Source organism: Pseudophryne corroboree, chromosome 11, assembly GCF_028390025.1.
Source record: "Pseudophryne corroboree isolate aPseCor3 chromosome 11, aPseCor3.hap2, whole genome shotgun sequence".
Classification (NCBI taxonomy): Eukaryota; Metazoa; Chordata; class Amphibia; order Anura; family Myobatrachidae; genus Pseudophryne; species Pseudophryne corroboree.
In genome coordinates this window covers 184,931,207-184,950,898 of record NC_086454.1, presented here as the reverse complement: position 1 = coordinate 184,950,898, position 19,692 = coordinate 184,931,207, and the positions used below count along the sequence as shown (strand labels likewise).

Below are 19,692 nucleotides of genomic sequence, written 5' to 3'. Positions count from 1 at the left end.
CTCAATGTGAAATATGTCATATGTTCACTTATAAAATTCAATTTCTTCTCTAAATATGGAAATAAATGTTATTTGTAATATCTATTAGCTTTTAATTATAAAATAACTTATTACAGCAAACAACTGATTAAAAATCTGGAGCAGATTCAAATAATCTTCTTGTTTTATAAGAAATTGGTAGCAATGTATCATATATTTCATTTACAGTAAACAAATAAATTGTAGTATCATATCTAAATACCTTTTTCCATAAATCATCTTAACTGAGTACAGTTAAATAAATCACTTAAACCAACATTTCCATCACCAGTTCACCAAAGCACAGCTATTCTTTCCAGGACTTCACTGTTCACATGACTTCACTAGCAACTTGATAATGCTGCCAAGGTTTGGTATTGCATGATTAATGCATGATAAACTGCAATCATGTTTTGATGTAGCTAATATTCACTTCCAGATCATTTACTTTAAATGTAAATAAATATTTCCATAATTACTATGTGCAAGTTTAGCAAAAATGCTGATAGATTTGACTTCTGGATAGATAGTATATTGATTGTTACTAAAGTCTTTTTTGAGTATTATGCTTAAGTTATGTTGTGAAAGGGCATTTATTTATATGTAGTATTTGTAATACAGGCACTTTATGGTAACATGGCAAGAAAAGTCACTGAAAAGTGATTTTGATAAGTGTGACACCTGCAGATGATAATTGGTCAAAATGTTAGAAATAATGATTTTTTGAGTATACAGTTTTTCAAATTATAAATATTCACTTGAAAAGCTTCAAAAAATCTTTATTTAAAATGGGAATATGCAGGTTTATTCAACATTGCACACATTGCTCTTTACTAAAGTTTTATTTTAAATGTTGGGTAATGCAAGTTTGGTCAACCATGTTACAACTGTCTTTATCTATGTACCCACTATACAATTATTAAAGTAAATTGCAAAAAATTGGTTGCTTATCCTGTTTTACTGGGTAGTGTTTTTAAATGACCATTTGGTGTATTTCCGATAAACCAGACAAGTGATGGTCACAAACACACTCCTTCGGTTATTGAATCGGTCAGCCAAGATAAAAAAAAATCTCAGCCTACTATAATAGTGCACTGTGTGGTACTTGGAGGTTCTCGATAAACTGACCATATTTTCTGCATTTTTTCACGACTAAGTCATGCTGCTTAATTGCGGACATATTAAAATTCAGTGTTGTGTGACATATAATTGGATTTTTAAACAAAATCACTTAGTGTGTACCTCAGATTTTGGGGCATTTTATTGTCAAGATGACCAAAAATCTCTTCTAGTGTAAGAACAGTTAATGTTGTGGTTTCATAGCATAGTGGTTAGCGCATCTGCTTTACACAAAGGAAGTCCTGGGTTCAATCCCAAGTGAACCCATATTTATTAAAAAAAATCCAGTAAAATGTGATCTTGATATGAGTACTTACAGTAGATAATAATTGGTCAAGATGTTAGAAATAAAGAATTTTGTATATTTGTTTTCTTCAAATTAAATATCACTTAAAAAACTTTGCAAAATGCTTACTTTAAAATGAAATGGATATACACATTTATTTATCATTGCAGTCATTGCTTTTTAATAAAGATTAATATTAAATGTTTAATTATGCAAGGTTGGTCAACCAGGCTATAACTTTCTTTAGCTAGGTGTACCACTATTAAGTATTGGGTCAATTTGCCAAAAATATGGTGCTCTGTTTTTTTAAATTATATATAATGAAAGAACAATCACTTTGACGTTTCACCGATAATCCAGAACAGTTTACAAAAAGCACTACGACTGTCAGGACAACCAAAAAATTAAACAGTTTGTTTTTGTATTGCATATTTGTTTCATAGTGTAGTGGTTATCACATCTGCTTTACACGCAGAAGGTCCTGGGTTCAATCCCCAGTGGAACCATATTTTTGCACTAATTTATGACTTATGAAAATTTTCTTCACTATCATTCTTATAACATCTGACCTGCTACTGCTCAATGTGAAATATGTCATTTGTTCACTTACAAAATTCAATTTCTTCTCTAAATATGGAAATAAATGTTATTTGTAATATCTATTAGCTTTTAATTATAAAATAACTTATTACAGCAAACAACTGATTAAAAATCTGGAGCAGATTCAAATAATCTTCTTGTTTTATAAGAAATTGGTAGCAATGTATCATATATTTCATTTATAGTAAACAAATAAATTGTAGTATCATATCTAACTACCTTTTTCCATAAATCATCTTAACTGAGTACAGTTAAATAAATCACTTAAACCAACATTTCCATCACCAGTTCACCAAAGCACAGCTATTCCTTCCAGGACTTCACTGTTCACATGACTTCACTAGCAACTTGATAATGCTGCCAAGGTTTGGTATTGCATGATTAATGCATGATAAACTGCAATCATGTTCTGATGTAGCTAATATTCACTTCCAGATCATTTACTTTAAATGTAAATAAATATTTCCATAATAACTATGTGCAAGTTTAGCAAAAATGCTGATAGATTTGACTTCTGGATAGATAGTTTATTGAGTATTACTAAAGTCTTTTTCGAGTATTATGCTTAAGTTATGTTGTGAAAGGGCATTTATTTATATGTAGTATTTGTAAAACAGGCACTTTATGGTAACATGGCAAGAAAAATCACTGAAAAGTGATTTTGATAAGTGTGACACCTGCAGATGATAATTGGTCAAAATGTTAGAAATAATGATTTTTGTGTATATAGTTTTTCAAATTATAAATATTCACTTGAAAAGCTTAAAAAAATCTTTATTTAAAATGGGAATATGCAGGTTTATTCAACATTGCACACATTGCTCTTTACTAAAGTTTTATTTTAAATGTTGGGTAATGCAAGTTTGGTCAACCATGTTACAACTGTCTTTATCTATGTACCCACTATACAATTATTAAAGTAAATTGCAAAAAATTGGTTGCTTATCCTGTTTTACTGGGTAGTGTTTTTAAATGACCATTTGGTGTATTTCCGATAAACCAGACAACTGATGGTCACAAACACACTCCTTCGGTTATTGAATCGGTCAGCCAAGATAAAAAAAAAATCTCAGCCTACTATAATAGTGCACTGTGTGGTACTTGGAGGTTCTCGATAAACTGACCATATTTTCTGCATTTTTTCACGACTAAGTCATGCTGCTTAATTGCGGACATATGAAAATTCAGTGTTGTGTGACATATAATTGGATTTTTAAACAAAATCACTTAGTGTGTACCTCAGATTTTGGGGCATTTGATTGTCAAGATGACCAAAAATCTCTTCTAGTGTAAGAACAGTTTATGTTGTGGTTTCATAGCATAGTGGTTAGCCCATCTGCTTTACACAGAGAAAGTCCTGGGTTCAATCCCAAGTGAACCCATATTTATTAAAAAATCCAGTAAAATGTGATCTTAATAAGAGTACTTACAGTAGATAATAATTGGTCAAGATGTTAGAAATAAAGAATTTTGTATATTTGTTTTCTTCAAATTAAACATAATCACTTAAAAAACTTTGCAAAATGCTTACTTTAAAATGGATATACACATTTATTTATCATTGCAGTCATTGCTTTTTAATAAAGATTAATATTAAATGTTTAATTATGCAAGGTTGGTCAACCAGGCTATAACTTTCTTTAGCTAGGTGTACCACTATTAAGTATTTGGTCAATTTGCCAAAAATATGGTGCTCTGTTTTTTTTTTAAATTATATATAATGAAAGAACAATCACTTTGACGTTTCACCGATTATATGGAACAGTTTACAAAAAATCACTGTGACTGTCAGGACAACCAAAAAATTGAACAGTTTGTTTTTGTATTGCATATTGGTTTCATAGTGTAGTGGTTATCACATCTGCTTTACACGCAGAAGGTCCTGGGTTCAATCCCCAGTGGAACCATATTTTTGCACTAATTTATGACTTATGAAAATTTTCTTCACTATCATTCTTATAACATCTGACCTGCTACTGCTCAATGTGAAATATGTCATTTGTTCACTTACAAAATTCAATTTCTTCTCTAAATATGGAAATAAATGTTATTTGTAATATCTATTAGCTTTTAATTATAAAATAACTTATTACAGCAAACAACTGATTAAAAATCTGGAGCAGATTCAAATAATCTTCTTGTTTTATAAGAAATTGGTAGCAATGTATCATATATTTCATTTATAGTAAACAAATAAATTGTAGTATCATATCTAACTACCCTTTTCCATAAATCATCTTAACTGAGTACAGTTAAATAAATCACTTAAACCAACATTTCCATCACCAGTTCACCAAAGCACAGCTATTCTTTCCAGGACTTCACTGTTCACATGACTTCACTAGAAACTTGATAATGCTGCCAAGGTTTGGTATTGCATGATTAATGCATGATAAACTGCAATCATGTTTTGATGTAGCTAATATTCACTTCCAGATCATTTACTTTAAATGTAAATAAATATTTCCATAATTACTATGTGTAAGTTTAGCAAAAATGCTGATAGATTTGACTTCTGGATAGATAGTTTATTGAGTATTACTAAAGTCTTTTTCGAGTATTCTGCCTAAGTTATGTTGTGAAAGGGCATTTATTTATATGTAGTATTTGTAATACAGGCACTTTATGGTAACATGGCAAGAAAAATCACTGAAAAGTGATTTTGATAAGTGTGACACCTGCAGATAATAATTGGTCAAAATGTTAGAAATAATGATTTTTGTGTATATAGTTTTTCAAATTATAAATATTCACTTGACAAGCTTCAAAAAATCTTTATTTAAAATGGGAATATGCAGGTTTATTCAACATTGCACACATTGCTCTTTACTAAAGTTTTATTTTAAATGTTGGGTAATGCAAGTTTGGTCAACCATGTTACAACTGTCTTTATCTATGTACCCACTATACAATTATTAAAGTAAATTGCAAAAAATTGGTTGCTTATCCTGTTTTACTGGGTAGTGTTTTTAAATGACCATTTGGTTTATTTCCGATAAACCAGACAACTGATGGTCACAAACACACTCCTTCGGTTATTGAATCGGTCAGCCAAGATAAAAAAAAATCTCAGCCTACTATAATAGTGCACTGTTTGGTACTTGGAGGTTCTCGATAAACTGACCATATTTTCTGCATTTTTTCACGACTAAGTCATGCTGCTTAATTGCGGACATATGAAAATTCAGTGTTGTGTGACATATAATTGGATTTTTAAACAAAATCACTTAGTGTGTACCTCAGATTTTGGGGCATTTGATTGTCAAGATGACCAAAAATCTCTTCTAGTGTAAGAACAGTTTATGTTGTGGTTTCATAGCATAGTGGTTAGCCCATCTGCTTTACACAGATTAAGTCCTGGGTTCAATTCCAAGTGAACCCATATTTATTAAAAAATCCAGTAAAATGTGATCTTGATAAGAGTACTTACAGTAGATAATAATTGGTCAAGATGTTAGAAATAAAGAATTTTGTATATTTGTTTTCTTCAAATTAAACATAATCACTTAAAAAACTTTGCAAAATGCTTACTTTAAAATGGATATACACATTTATTTATCATTGCAGTCATTGCTTTTTAATAAAGATTACTATTAAATGTTTAATTATGCAAGGTTGGTCAACCAGGCTATAACTTTCTTTAGCTAGGTGTACCACTATTAAGTATTGGGTCAATTTGCCAAAAATATGGTGCTCTGTTTTTTTTAAATTATATATAATGAAAGAACAATCACTTTGACGTTTCACCGATTATATGGAACAGTTTACAAAAAATCACTACGACTGTCAGGACAACCAAAAAATTGAACAGTGTGTTTTTGTACTGCATATTGGTTTCATAGTGTAGTGGTTATCACATCTGCTTTACACGCAGAAGGTCCTGGGTTCAATCCCCAGTGGAGCCATATTTTTGCACTAATTTATGACTTATGAAAATTTTCTTCACTATCATTCTTATAACATCTGACCTGCTACTGTTCAATGTGAAATATGTCATTTGTTCACTTACAAAATTCAATTTCTTCTCTAAATATGGAAATAAATGTTATTTGTAATATCTATTAGCTTTTAATTATAAAATAACTTATTACAGCAAACAACTGATTAAAAATATGGAGCAGATTCAAATAATCTTCTTGTTTTATAAGAAATTGGTAGCAATGTATCATATATTTCATTTATAGTAAACAAATAAATTGTAGTATCATATCTAACTACCTTTTTCCATAAATCATCTTAACTGAGTACAGTTAAATAAATCACTTAAACCAACATTTCCATCACCAGTTCACCAAAGCACAGCTATTCTTTCCAGGACTTCACTGTTCACATGACTTCACTAGCAACTTGATAATGCTGCCAAGGTTTGGTATTGCATGATTAATGCATGATAAACTGCAATCATGTTTTGATGTAGCTAATATTCACTTCCAGATCATTTACTTTAAATGTAAATAAATATTTCCATAATTACTATGTGCAAGTTTAGCAAAAATGCTGATAGATTTGACTTCTGGATAGATAGTATATTGATTATTACTAAAGTCTTTTTCGAGTATTATGCTTAAGTTATGTTGTGAAAGGGCATTTATTTATATGTAGTATTTGTAATACAGGCACTTTATGGTAACATGGCAAGAAAAATCACTGAAAAGTGATTTTGATAAGTGTGACACCTGCAGATGATAATTGGTCAAAATGTTAGAAATAATGATTTTTGTGTATATAGTTTTTCAAATTATAAATATTCACTTGAAAAGCTTCAAAAAATCTTTATTTAAAATGGGAATATGCAGATTTTTTCAATATTGCACACATTGCTCTTTACTAAAGTTTTATTTTAAATGTTGGGTAATGCAAGTTTGGTCAACCATGTTACAACTGTCTTTATCTATGTATTCACTATACAATTATTAAAGTAAATTGCAAAAAATTGGTTGCTCATCCTGTTTTACTGGGTAGTGTTTTTAAATGACCATTTGGTGTATTTCCGATAAACCAGACAACTGATGGTCACAAACACACTCCTTCGGTTATTGAATCGGTCAGCCAAGATAAAAAAAAATCTCAGCCTACTATAATAGTGCACTGTGTGGTACTTGGAGGTTCTTGATAAACTGACGATATTTTCTGCATTTTTTCACAACTAAGTCATGCTGCTTAATTGCGGACATATGAAAATTCAGTGTTGTGTGACATATCATTGGATTTTTAAACAAAATCACTTAGTGTGTACCTCAGATTTTGGGGCATTTGATTGTCAAGATGACCAAAAATCTCTTCTAGTGTAAGAACAGTTTATGTTGTGGTTTCATAGCATAGTCGTTAGCACATCTGCTTTACACAGAGAAAGTCCTGGGTTCACTCCCAAGTGAACCCATATTTATTAAAAAATCCAGTAAAATGTGATCTTGATAAGAGTACTTACAGTAGATAATAATTGGTCAAGATGTTAGAAATAAAGAATTTTGTATATTTGTTTTCTTCAAATTTAAAATAATCACTTAAAAAACTTTGCAAAATGCTTACTTTAAAATGGATATACACATTTATTAATCATTGCAGTCATTGCTTTTTAATAAAGATTAATATTAAATGTTTAATTATGCAAGGTTGGTCAACCAGGCTATAACTTTCTTTAGCTAGGTGTACCACTATTAAGTATTGGGTCAATTTGCCAAAAATATGGTGCTCTGTTTTTTTTTTTAAATTATATATAATGAAAGAACAATTACTTTGACGTTTCACCGATAATCCGGAACAGTTTACAAAAAATCACTACGACTGTCAGGACAACCAGAAAATTGAACAGTTTGTTATTGTAATGCATATTGGTTTCATAGTGTAGTGGTTATCACATCTGCTTTACACGTAGAAGGTCCTGGGTTCAATCCCCAGTGGAACCATATTTTTGCACTAATTTCTGACTTATGAAAATTTTCTTCACTATCATTCTTATAACATCTGACCTGCTACTGCTCAATGTGAAATATGTCATTTGTTCACTTACAAAATTCAATTTCTTCTCTAAATATGGAAATAAATGTTATTTGTAATATCTATTAGCTTTTAATTATAAAATAACTTATTACAGCAAACAACTGATTAAAAATCTGGAGCAGATTCAAATAATCTTCTTGTTTTATAAGAAATTGGTAGCAATGTATCATATATTTCATTTATAGTAAACAAATAAATTGTAGTATCATATCTAACTACCTTTTTCCATAAATCATCTTAACTGAGTACAGTTAAATAAATCACTTAAACCAACATTTCCATCACCAGTTCACCAAAGCACAGCTATTCTTTCCAGGACTTCACTGTTCACATGACTTCACTAGCAACTTGATAATGCTGCCAAGGTTTGGTATTGCATGATTAATGCATGATAAACTGCAATCATGTTTTGATGTAGCTAATATTCACTTCCAGATCATTTACTTTAAATGTAAATAAATATTTCCATAATTACTATGTGCAAGTTTAGCAAAAATGCTGATAGATTTGACTTCTGGATAGATAGTATATTGATTATTACTAAAGTCTTTTTCGAGTATTATGCTTAAGATATGTTGTGAAAGGGCATTTATTTATATGTAGTATTTGTAATACAGGCACTTTATGGTAACATGGCAAGAAAAATCACTGAAAAGTGATTTTGATAAGTGTGACACCTGCAGATGATAATTGGTCAAAATGTTAGAAATAATGATTTTTGTGTATATAGTTTTTCAAATTATAAATATTCACTTGAAAAGCTTCAAAAAATCTTTATTTAAAATGGGAATATGCAGATTTTTTCAATATTGCACACATTGCTCTTTACTAAAGTTTTATTTTAAATGTTGGGTAATGCAAGTTTGGTCAACCATGTTACAACTGTCTTTATCTATGTACCCACTATACAATTATTAAAGTAAATTGCAAAAAATTGGTTGCTCATCCTGTTTTACTGGGTAGTGTTTTTAAATGACCATTTGGTGTATTTCCGATAAACCAGACAACTGATGGTCACAAACACACTCCTTCGGTTATTGAATCGGTCAGCCAAGATAAAAAAAATCTCAGCCTACTATAATAGTGCACTGTGTGGTACTTGGAGGTTCTTGATAAACTGACGATATTTTCTGCATTTATTCACAACTAAGTCATGCTGCTTAATTGCGGACATATGAAAATTCAGTGTTGTGTGACATATCATTGGATTTTTAAACAAAATCACTTAGTGTGTACCTCAGATTTTGGGGCATTTGATTGTCAAGATGACCAAAAATCTCTTCTAGTGTAAGAACAGTTTATGTTGTGGTTTCATAGCATAGTCGTTAGCACATCTGCTTTACACAGAGAAAGTCCTGGGTTCAATCCCAAGTGAACCCATATTTATTAAAAAATCCAGTAAAATGTGATCTTGATAAGAGTACTTACAGTAGATAATAATTGGTCAAGATGTTAGAAATAAAGAATTTTGTATATTTGTTTTCTTCAAATTTAAAATAATCACTTAAAAAACTTTGCAAAATGCTTACTTTAAAATGGATATACACATTTATTAATCATTGCAGTCATTGCTTTTTAATAAAGATTAATATTAAATGTTTAATTATGCAAGGTTGGTCAACCAGGCTATAACTTTCTTTAGCTAGGTGTACCACTATTAAGTATTGGGTCAATTTGCCAAAAATATGGTGCTCTGTTTTTTTTTTTAAATTATATATAATGAAAGAACAATTACTTTGACGTTTCACCGATAATCCGGAACAGTTTACAAAAAATCACTACGACTGTCAGGACAACCAGAAAATTGAACAGTTTGTTATTGTAATGCATATTGGTTTCATAGTGTAGTGGTTATCACATCTGCTTTACACGTAGAAGGTCCTGGGTTCAATCCCCAGTGGAACCATATTTTTGCACTAATTTCTGACTTATGAAAATTTTCTTCACTATCATTCTTATAACATCTGACCTGCTACTGCTCAATGTGAAATATGTCATTTGTTCACTTACAAAATTCAATTTCTTCTCTAAATATGGAAATAAATGTTATTTGTAATATCTATTAGCTTTTAATTATAAAATAACTTATTACAGCAAACAACTGATTAAAAATCTGGAGCAGATTCAAATAATCTTCTTGTTTTATAAGAAATTGGTAGCAATGTATCATATATTTCATTTATAGTAAACAAATAAATTGTAGTATCATATCTAACTACATTTTTCCATAAATCATCTTAACTGAGTACAGTTAAATAAATCACTTAAACCAACATTTCCATCACCAGTTCACCAAAGCACAGCTATTCTTTCCAGGACTTCACTGTTCACATGACTTCACTAGCAACTTGATAATGCTGCCAAGGTTTGGTATTGCATGATTAATGCATGATAAACTGCAATCATGTTTTGATGTAGCTAATATTCACTTCCAGATCATTTACTTTAAATGTAAATAAATATTTCCATAATTACTATGTGCAAGTTTAGCAAAAATGCTGATAGATTTGACTTCTGGATAGATAGTATATTGATTATTACTAAAGTCTTTTTCGAGTATTATGCTTAAGATATGTTGTGAAAGGGCATTTATTTATATGTAGTATTTGTAATACAGGCACTTTATGGTAACATGGCAAGAAAAATCACTGAAAAGTGATTTTGATAAGTGTGACACCTGCAGATGATAATTGGTCAAAATGTTAGAAATAATGATTTTTGTGTATATAGTTTTTCAAATTATAAATATTCACTTGAAAAGCTTCAAAAAATCTTTATTTAAAATGGGAATATGCAGATTTTTTCAATATTGCACACATTGCTCTTTACTAAAGTTTTATTTTAAATGTTGGGTAATGCAAGTTTGGTCAACCATGTTACAACTGTCTTTATCTATGTACCCACTATACAATTATTAAAGTAAATTGCAAAAAATTGGTTGCTCATCCTGTTTTACTGGGTAGTGTTTTTAAATGACCATTTGGTGTATTTCCGATAAACCAGACAACTGATGGTCACAAACACACTCCTTCGGTTATTGAATCGGTCAGCCAAGATAAAAAAAATCTCAGCCTACTATAATAGTGCACTGTGTGGTACTTGGAGGTTCTTGATAAACTGACGATATTTTCTGCATTTTTTCACAACTAAGTCATGCTGCTTAATTGCGGACATATGAAAATTCAGTGTTGTGTGACATATCATTGAATTTTTAAACAAAATCACTTAGTGTGTACCTCAGATTTTGGGGCATTTGATTGTCAAGATGACCAAAAATCTCTTCTAGTGTAAAAACAGTTTATGTTGTGGTTTCATAGCATAGTGGTTAGCACATCTGCTTTATACAGAAAAAGTTCTGGGTTCAATCCCAAGTGAGCCCATATTTATTAAAAAATCCAGTAAAATGTGATCTTGATAAGAGTACTTACAGTAGATAATAATTGGTCAAGATGTTAGAAATAAAGAATTTTGTATATTTGTTTTCTTCAAATTAAAAATAATCACTTAAAAAACTTTGCAAAATGCTTACTTTAAAATGGATATACACATTTATTTATCATTGCAGTCATTGCTTTTTAATAAAGATTAATATTAAATGTTTAATTATGCAAGGTTGGTCAACCAGGCTATAACTTTCTTTAGCTAGGTGTACCACTTTTAAGTATTGGGTCAATTTGCCAAAAATATGGTGCTCTGTTTTTTAAAAAATTATATATAATGAAAGAACAATCACTTTGACGTTTCACCGATAATCCGAAACAGTTTACAAAAAATCACTACGACTGTCAGGACAACCAGAAAATTGAACAGTTTGTTATTGTATTGCATATTGTTTTCATAGTGTAGTGGTTATCACATCTGCTTTACACGTAGAAGGTCCTGGGTTCAATCCCCAGTGGAACCATATTTTTGCACTAATTTCTGACTTATGAAAATTTTCTTCACTATCATTCTTATAACATCTGACCTGCTACTGCTCAATGTGAAATATGTCATTTGTTCACTTACAAAATTCAATTTCTTCTCTAAATATGGAAATAAATGTTATTTGTAATATCTATTAGCTTTTAATTATAAAATAACTTATTACAGCAAACAACTGATTAAAAATCTGGAGCAGATTCAAATAATCTTCTTGTTTTATAAGAAATTGGTAGCAATGTATCATATATTTCATTTATAGTAAACAAATAAATTGTAGTATCATATCTAAATACCTTTTTCCATAAATCATCTTAACTGAGTACAGTTAAATAAATCACTTAAACCAACATTTCCATCACCAGTTCACCAAAGCACAGCTATTCTTTCCAGGACTTCACTGTTCACATGACTTCACTAGCAACTTGATAATGCTGCCAAGGTTTGGTATTGCATGATTAATGCATGATAAACTGCAATCATGTTTTGATGTAGCTAATATTCACTTCCAGATCATTTACTTTAAATGTAAATAAATATTTCCATAATTACTATGTGCAAGTTTAGCAAAAATGCTGATAGATTTGACTTCTGGATAGATAGTATATTGATTATTACTAAAGTCTTTTTCGAGTATTATGCTTAAGTTATGTTGTGAAAGGGCATTTATTTATATGTAGTATTTGTAATACAGGCACTTTATGGTAACATGGCAAGAAAAATCACTGAAAAGTGATTTTGATAAGTGTGACACCTGCAGATGATAATTGGTCAAAATGTTAGAAATAATGATTTTTGTGTATATAGTTTTTCAAATTATAAATATTCACTTGAAAAGCTTCAAAAATTCTTTATTTAAAATGGGAATATGCAGGTTTATTCAACATTGCACACATTGCTCTTTGCTAAATTTTTATTTTAAATGTTGGGTAATGCAAGTTTGGTCAACCATGTTACAACTGTCTTTATCTATGTACCCACTATACAATTATTAAAGTCAATTGCAAAAAATTGGTTGCTCATCCTGTTTTACTGGGTAGTGTTTTTAAATGACCATTTGGTGTATTTCCGATAAACCAGAGAACTGATGGTCACAAACACACTCCTTCGGTTATTGAATCGGTCAGCCAAGATAAAAAAAATCTCAGCCTACTATATTAGTGCACTATGTGGTACTTGGAGGTTCTCGATAAACTGACCATATTTTCTACATTTTTTCATGACTAAGTCATGCTGCTTAATTGCGGACATATGGAAATTCAGTATTGTGCGACATATAATTGGATTTTTAAACAAAATCACTTAGTGTGTACCTCAGATTTTGGGGCATTTGATTGTCAAGATGACCATAAATATCTTCTAGTGTGAGAACAGTTTATGTTGTGGTTTAATAGCATAGTGGTTAGCATATCTGCTTTACACGGAGAAAGTCCTGAGTTCAATCCCAAGTGAACCCATATTTATTAAAAAATCCAGTAAACTGTGATCTTGATAAGAGTACTTACAGTAGATAATAATTGGTCAAGATGTTAGAAATAAAGAATTTTGTATATTTGTTTTCTTCAAATTAAAAATAATCACTTAAAAAACTTTGCAAAATGCTTACTTTAAAATGGATATACACATTTATTTATCATTGCAGTCATTGCTTTTTAATAAAGATTAATATTAAATGTTTTATTATGCAAGGTTGGTCAACCAGGCTATAACTTTCTTTAGCTAGGTGTACCACTATTAAGTATTGGGTCAATTTGCCAAAAATATGGTGCTCTGTTTTTTTTTAAATTATATATAATGAAAGAACAATCACTTTGACGTTTCACCGATAATCCGAAACAGTTTACAAAAAATCACTACGACTGTCAGGACAACCAGAAAATTGAACAGTTTGTTATTGTATTGCATATTGGTTTCATAGTGTAGTGGTTATCACATCTGCTTTACACGCAGAAGGCCCTGGGTTCAATCCCCAGTGGAGCCATATTTTTGCACTAATTTATGACTTATGAAAATTTTCTTCACTATCATTCTTATAACATCTGACCTGCTACTGCTCAATGTGAAATATGTCATTTGTTCACTTACAAAATTCAATTTCTTCTCTAAATATGGAAATAAATGTTATTTGTAATATCTATTAGCTTTTAATTATAAAATAACTTATTACAGCAAACAACTGATTAAAAATCTGGAGCAGATTCAAATAATCTTCTTGTTTTATAAGAAATTGGTAGCAATGTATCATATATTTCATTTATAGTAAACAAATAAATTGTAGTATCATATCTAACTACCTTTTTCCATAAATCATCTTAACTGAGTACAGTTAAATAAATCACTTAAACCAAATTTTTACATCACCAGTTCACCAAAGCACAGCTATTCTTTCCAGGACTTCACTGTTCACATGACTTCACTAGCAACTTGATAATGCTGCCAAGGTTTGGTATTGCATGATTAATGCATGATAAACTGCAATCATGTTTTGATGTAGCTAATATTCACTTCCAGATCATTTACTTTAAATGTAAATAAATATTTCCATAATTACTATGTGCAAGTTAAGCAAAAATGCTGATAGATTTGACTTCTGGATAGATAGTATATTGATTATTACTAGTCTTTTTCGAGTATTATGCTTAAGTTATGTTGTGAAAGGGCATTTATTTATATGTAGTATTTGTAATACAGGCACTTTATGGTAACATGGCAAGAAAAATCACTGAAAAGTGATTTTGATAAGTGTGACACCTGCAGATGATAATTGGTCAAAATGTTAGAAATAATGATTTTTGTGTATATAGTTTTTCAAATTATAAATATTCACTTGAAAAGCTTCAAAAAATCTTTATTTAAAATGGGAATATGCAGGTTTATTCAACATTGCACACATTGCTCTTTACTAAAGTTTTATTTTAAATGTTGGGTAATGCAAGTTTGGTCAACCATGTTACAACTGTCTTTATCTATGTACCCACTATACAATTATTAAAGTAAATTGCAAAAAATTGGTTGCTCATCCTGTTTTACTGGGTAGTGTTTTTAAATGACCATTTGGTGTATTTCCGATAAACCAGACAACTGATGGTCACAAACACACTCCTTCGGTTATTGAATCGGTCAGCCAAGATAAAAAAAAATCTCAGCCTACTATAATAGTGCACTGTGTGGTACTTGGAGGTTCTCGATAAACTGACCATATTTCTGCATTTTTTCACGACTAAGTCATGCTGCTTAATTGCGGACATATGAAAATTCAGTGTTGTGTGACATATCATTGGATTTTTAAACAAAATCACTTAGTGTGTACCTCAGATTTTGGGGCATTTGATTGTCAAGATGACCAAAAATTTCTTCTAGTGTAAAAACAATCTATGTTGTGGTTTCATAGCATAGTGGTTAGCACATCTGCTTTACACAGATAAAGTCCTAGGTTCAATCCCAAGTGAACCCATATTTATTAAAAAATCCAGTAAAATGTGATCTTGATAAGAGTACTTACAGTAGATAATAATTGGTCAAGATGTTAGAAATAAAGAATTTTGTATATTTGTTTTCTTCAAATTAAAAATTATCACTTAAAAAACTTTGCAAAATGCTTACTTTAAAATGGATATACACATTTATTTATCATTGCAGTCATTGCTTTTTAATAAAGATTAATATTAAATGTTTAATTATGCAAGGTTGGTCAACCAGGCTATAACTTTCTTTAGCTAGGTGTACCACTATTAAGTATTGGGTCAATTTGCCAAAAATATGGTGCTCTTTTTAAAAAAAAAATTATATATAATGAAAGAACAATCACTTTGACGTTTCACCGATAATCCAGAACAGTTTACAAAAAATCACTACGACTGTCAGGACAACCAAAAAATTGAACAGTTTGTTTTTGTATTGCATATTGGTTTCATAGTGTAGTGGTTATCACATCTGCTTTAAACGCAGAAAGTTCTGGGTTCAATCCCCAGTGGAACCATATTTTTGCACTAATTTATGACTTATGAAAATTTTCTTCACTATCATTCTTATAACATCTGACCTGCTACTGCTCAATGTGAAATATGTCATTTGTTCACTTACAAAATTCAATTTCCTCTCTAAATATGGAAATAAATGTTATTTGTAATATCTATTAGCTTTTAATTATAAAATAACTTATTACAGCAAACAACTGATTAAAAATCTGGAGCAGATTCAAATAATCTTCTTGTTTTATAAGAAATTGGTAGCAATGTATCATATATTTCATTTATAGTAAACAAATAAATTGTAGTATCATATCTAACTACATTTTTCCATAAATCATCTTAACTGAGTACAGTTAAATAAATCACTTAAACCAACATTTCCATCACCAGTTCACCAAAGCACAGCTATTCTTTCCAGGACTTCACTGTTCACATGACTTCACTAGCAACTTGATAATGCTGCCAAGGTTTGGTATTGCATGATTAATGCATGATAAACTGCAATCATGTTTTGATGTAGCTAATATTCACTTCCAGATCATTTACTTTAAATGTAAATAAATATTTCCATAATTACTATGTGCAAGTTTAGCAAAAATGCTGATAGATTTGACTTCTGGATAGATAGTATATTGATTATTACTAAAGTCTTTTTCGAGTATTATGCCTAAGTTATGTTGTGAAAGGGCATTTATTTATATGTAGTATTTGTAATACAGGCACTTTTTGGTAACATGGCAAGAAAAATCACTGAAAAGTGTTTTTGATAAGTGTGACACCTGCAGATGATAATTGTTCAAAATGTTAGAAATAATGATTTTTGTGTATATAGTTTTTCAAATTATAAATATTCACTTGACAAGCTTCAAAAAATCTTTATTTAAAATGGGAATATGTAGGTTTATTCAACATTGCACACATTGCTCTTTACTAAAGTTTTATTTTAAATGTTGGGTAATGCAAGTTTGGTCAACCATGTTACAACTGTCTTTATCTATGTACCCACTATACAATTATTAAAGTAAATTGCAAAAAATTGGTTGCTCATCCTGTTTTACTGGGTAGTGTTTTTAAATGACCATTTGGTGTTTTTCCGATAAACCAGACAACTGATGGTCACAAACACACTCCTTCGGTTATTGAATCGGTCAGCCAAGATAAAAAAAAATCTCAGCCTACTATAATAGTGCACTGCGTGGTGCTTGGAGGTTCTCGATAAACTGACCATATTTTCTGCATTTTTTCACGACTAAGTCATGCTGCTTAATTGCGTACATATTAAAATTCAGTGTTGTGTGACATATAATTGGTTTTTTAAACAAAATCACTTAGTATGTACCTCAGATTTTGGGGCATTTGATTGTCAAGATGACCAAAAATCTCTTCTAGTGTAAAAACAGATTATGTTGTGGTTTCATAGCATAGTGGTTAGCACATCTGCTTTACACAGAGAAAGTCCTGGGTTCAATCCCAAGTAAACCCATATTTATTAAAAAAAATCCAGTAAAATGTGATCTTGATAAGAGTACTTACAGTAGATAATAATTGGTCAAGATGTTAGAAATAAAGAATTTTGTATATTTGTTTTCTTCAAATAAAAAATAATCACTTAAAAAACTTTGCAAAATGCTTACTTTAAAATGGATATACACATTTATTTATCATTGCAGTCATTGCTTTTTAATAAAGATTACTATTAAATGTTTAATTATGCAAGGTTGGTCAACCAGGCTATAACTTTCTTTAGCTAGGTGTACCACTATTAAGTATTGGGTCAATTTGCCAAAAATATGGTGCTCTGTTTTTTTTTTAATTATATATAATGAAAGAACAATCATTTTGACGTTTCACCGATAATCCGGAACAGTTTACAAAAAATTACTACGACTGTCAGGACAACCAAAAAATTGAACAGTTTGTTTTTGTATTGCATATTGGTTTCATAGTGTAGTGGTTATCACATCTGCTTTACACGCAGAAGGTCCTGGGTTCAATCCCCAGTGGAACCATATTTTTGCACTAATTTATGACTTATGAAAATTTTCTTCACTATCATTCTTATAACATCTGACCTGCTACTGCTCAATGTGAAATATGTCATTTGTTCACTTTCAAAATTCAATTTCTTCTCTAAATATGGAAATAAATGTTATTTGTAATATCTATTAGCTTTTAATTATAAAATAACTTATTACAGCAAACAACTGATTAAAAATCTGGAGCAGATTCAAATAGTCTTCTTGTTTTATATGAAATTGGTAGCAATGTATCATATATTTAATTTATAGTAAACAAATAAATTGTAGTATCATATCTAACTACATTTTTCCATAAATCATCTTAACTGAGTACAGTTAAATAAATCACTTAAACCAACATTTCCATCACCAGTTCACCAAAGCACAGCTATTCTTTCCAGGACTTCACTGTTCACATGACTTCACTAGCAACTTGATAATGCTGCCAAGGTTTGGTATTGCATGATTAATGCATGATAAATTGCAATCATGTTTTGATGTAGCTAATATTCACTTCCAGATCATTTACTTTAAATGTAAATAAATATTTCCATAATTACTATGTGCAAGTTTAGCAAAAATGCTAGTAGATTTGACTTCTGGATAGATAGTATATTGATTATTACTAAAGTCTTTTTCGAGTATTATGCTTAAGTTATGTTGTGAAAGGGCATTTATTTATATGTAGTATTTGTAATACAGGCACTTTATGGTAACATGGCAAGAAAAATCACTGAAAAGTGATTTTGATAAGTGTGACACCTGCAGATGATAATTGGTCAAAATGTTAGAAATAATGATTTTTGTGTATATAGTTTTTCAAATTATAAATATTCACTTGAAAAGCTTCAAAAAATCTTTATTTAAAATGGGAATATGCAGGTTTATTCAACATTGCACACATTGCTCTTTACTAAAGTTTTATTTTAAATGTTGGGTAATGCAAGTTTGGTCAACCATGTTACAATTGTCTTTATCTATGTACCCACTATACAATTATTAAAGTAAATTGCAAAAAATTGGTTGCTCATCCTGTTTTACCGGGTAGTGTTTTTAAATGACCATTTGGTGTATTTCCGATAAACCAGACAACTGATGGTCACAAACACACTCCTTCGGTTATTGAATCGGTCAGCCAAGATAAAAAAAAATCTCAGCCTACTATAATAGTGCACTGTGTGGTACTTGGAGGTTCTCGATAAACTGACCATATTTTCTGCATTTTTTCACAACTAAGTCATGCTGCTTAATTGCGGACATATGAAAATTCAGTGTTGTGTGACATATAATTGGATTTTTAAACAAAATCACTTAGTGTGTACCTCAGATTTTGGGGCATTTGATTGTCAAGATGACCAAAAATCTCTTCTAGTGTAAGAACAGTTTATGTTGTGGTTTCATAGCATAGTGGTTAGCACATCTGCTTTACACAGCGAAAGTCCTGGGTTCAATCCCAAGTGAACCCATATTTATTAAAAAAATCCAGTAAAATGTGATCTTGATAAGAGTACTTACAGTAGATAATAATTGGTCAAGATTTTAGAAATAAAAGAATTTTGTATATTTGTTTTCTTCAAATTAAAAATAATCACTTAAAAAACTTTGCAAAATGCTTACTTTAAAATGGATATACACATTTATTTATCATTGCAGTCATTGCTTTTTAATAAAGATTACTATTAAATGTTTAATTATGCAAGGTTGGTCAACCAGGCTATAACTTTCTTTAGCTAGGTGTACCACTATTAAGTATTGGGTC

At 30.1% G+C, this 19,692-nt stretch overlaps 9 non-coding genes across 9 annotated transcripts; all 9 read left to right on the top strand.

Moving 5' to 3' along the window:
• The first annotated feature begins 1,856 nt into the window (after nucleotides 1-1,856).
• TRNAV-UAC (transfer RNA valine (anticodon UAC)) lies at nucleotides 1,857-1,929 on the top strand. Its single transcript has one exon. It is a non-coding gene; the product is annotated as a tRNA-Val (tRNA).
• Nucleotides 1,930-3,857: 1,928 nt separating this feature from the next.
• On the top strand, nucleotides 3,858-3,930 carry TRNAV-UAC (transfer RNA valine (anticodon UAC)). The gene has a single exon. It is a non-coding gene; the product is annotated as a tRNA-Val (tRNA).
• Nucleotides 3,931-5,855: 1,925 nt separating this feature from the next.
• On the top strand, nucleotides 5,856-5,928 carry TRNAV-UAC (transfer RNA valine (anticodon UAC)). Its single transcript has one exon. It is a non-coding gene; the product is annotated as a tRNA-Val (tRNA).
• Nucleotides 5,929-7,856: 1,928 nt separating this feature from the next.
• TRNAV-UAC (transfer RNA valine (anticodon UAC)) lies at nucleotides 7,857-7,929 on the top strand. Its single transcript has one exon. It is a non-coding gene; the product is annotated as a tRNA-Val (tRNA).
• Nucleotides 7,930-9,856: 1,927 nt separating this feature from the next.
• TRNAV-UAC (transfer RNA valine (anticodon UAC)) lies at nucleotides 9,857-9,929 on the top strand. Its single transcript has one exon. It is a non-coding gene; the product is annotated as a tRNA-Val (tRNA).
• Nucleotides 9,930-11,854: 1,925 nt separating this feature from the next.
• TRNAV-UAC (transfer RNA valine (anticodon UAC)) lies at nucleotides 11,855-11,927 on the top strand. The gene has a single exon. It is a non-coding gene; the product is annotated as a tRNA-Val (tRNA).
• Nucleotides 11,928-13,852: 1,925 nt separating this feature from the next.
• On the top strand, nucleotides 13,853-13,925 carry TRNAV-UAC (transfer RNA valine (anticodon UAC)). Its single transcript has one exon. It is a non-coding gene; the product is annotated as a tRNA-Val (tRNA).
• A 1,925-nt stretch (nucleotides 13,926-15,850) lies between these two features.
• On the top strand, nucleotides 15,851-15,923 carry TRNAL-UAA (transfer RNA leucine (anticodon UAA)). The gene has a single exon. It is a non-coding gene; the product is annotated as a tRNA-Leu (tRNA).
• A 1,928-nt stretch (nucleotides 15,924-17,851) lies between these two features.
• On the top strand, nucleotides 17,852-17,924 carry TRNAV-UAC (transfer RNA valine (anticodon UAC)). Its single transcript has one exon. It is a non-coding gene; the product is annotated as a tRNA-Val (tRNA).
• Nucleotides 17,925-19,692: the final 1,768 nt, after the last annotated feature.